This window comes from Symsagittifera roscoffensis, chromosome 5 (genome assembly GCF_963678635.1).
Source record: "Symsagittifera roscoffensis chromosome 5, txSymRosc1.1, whole genome shotgun sequence".
NCBI lineage: Eukaryota > Metazoa > Xenacoelomorpha > Acoela > Convolutidae > Symsagittifera > Symsagittifera roscoffensis.
The window spans coordinates 7,988,728-7,990,043 of NC_087066.1; the positions used below are offsets into that span (position 1 = coordinate 7,988,728).

The 1,316-nt window shown below is 30.3% G+C and overlaps 1 long non-coding RNA gene across 1 annotated transcript in view; it reads left to right on the forward strand.

Moving 5' to 3' along the window:
* The window catches only part of LOC134846977 (uncharacterized), a 2,070-nt gene extending 1,133 nt beyond the window's left edge, over positions 1-937 (forward strand). The window contains exon 3 of the long non-coding RNA XR_010162840.1: positions 792-937. This is a non-coding gene — a long non-coding RNA (uncharacterized LOC134846977). The remainder of the gene's footprint in view (positions 1-791) is intronic.
* The last annotated feature ends 379 nt before the right edge of the window (positions 938-1,316 follow it).

Consider the following 1,316-nt stretch of genomic DNA (forward strand, 5'->3'; position numbering starts at 1 on the left):
AAAAATGCAAAAGTTTTCATACAGATTATGTGTTTTTTTTCACAATCAGTGCTTCGAAATTGGAAATTGGCAATGAAAAACCACTGATTATAAGCGATTGAATTTGATTATCATTTGCAATGAAAAATTACTACAATCGATTATGAGTTATTCTAATAAGTTTTTCTCAAAATTAATAAATTCGATCGTTCAATCTGAATACATAATCGATTATTAACTTTTCAGAGTGGATGGCGTTGAGAAAACCTAATGCTAGACAGTCTTTGATAACTAATTAAAAATTGCTCAAAAAAACTCTGGCGTAAGTTATAAGATAAACAGCTTTTAAGATAAGAAGGATTTAAGAAATTGACCTAGAGCATCGACAGATCTCGTGGTAAATTTAGTTTAAAAAAGTAATACGCATTGGTCTGGCTGTGAGAACGGCCTTTGATGATTCAGAAAAAAAACTAGAAAAAAGATTGAAGTTTGAAGTTTCTTCAATACATTTTTTCTCGTAAGTTGGCGTTGATTATAGTTTTTTTTTGAAAAAGTGTTCAACACATCTACACCAAAGGAAACAAGGTGAGATATATCAGATTAAAAATTTACGAAATGGTTTTTTCCTTGACCGAAAATACGTAATAAAAAACTCTCAACCAATCATTTGTTATCTTGAAAAACAAAAATCTATTTGAAAAACAAAAATGAGACTTAAGAAGAAAGTTTCACCAGAAAATTGGAAATTATTGAGCGCAATTCATAATATTTTTTTATGATATGAATCAAAACCTGTTTGAATTTTGTTTCAGCTCTTATTTCTGTCTGGTTAAGTACTGGCAACCCAAATTTGTTGCTCAAGAGAAAACACCTGAATTTGATCCAAAATCCAGGGGCAAGGAAATGGAAAATTTTTATGATTGGACAAAAAACAACTTCAGACGAATCAACTGGTTCTCTTTCGATCACATGGAGACAAAACCCGGCAAGTTTTTTGAATTTGATTTTTTTAAAACCATGCATGTTGTTCTCATTACGAGGCCAATTTCTCTGTTTTGTGAATTTTAGGCGGATTCCGAAACAAGATTTTCCTTTGTTTTTTTTCTGTTATTCATTCTCGTTAAACTTTTTGACAAAATTTAACCTGTTTGAAGATTTGTCTCTCGAATCCAGGAACATAGAGGCACAAAAATGTGCGCCTATCCATTTTTTGCTAGAAAAATTTGTAGCAATAAACTTCTCCAAATATCTGGAGAGCCTTTAACTTTTTTATAAGGAGATCAAAACAAAAAACTGAGCATTTTCATATCATTATCAAATTAAGTTTATAAACTAAA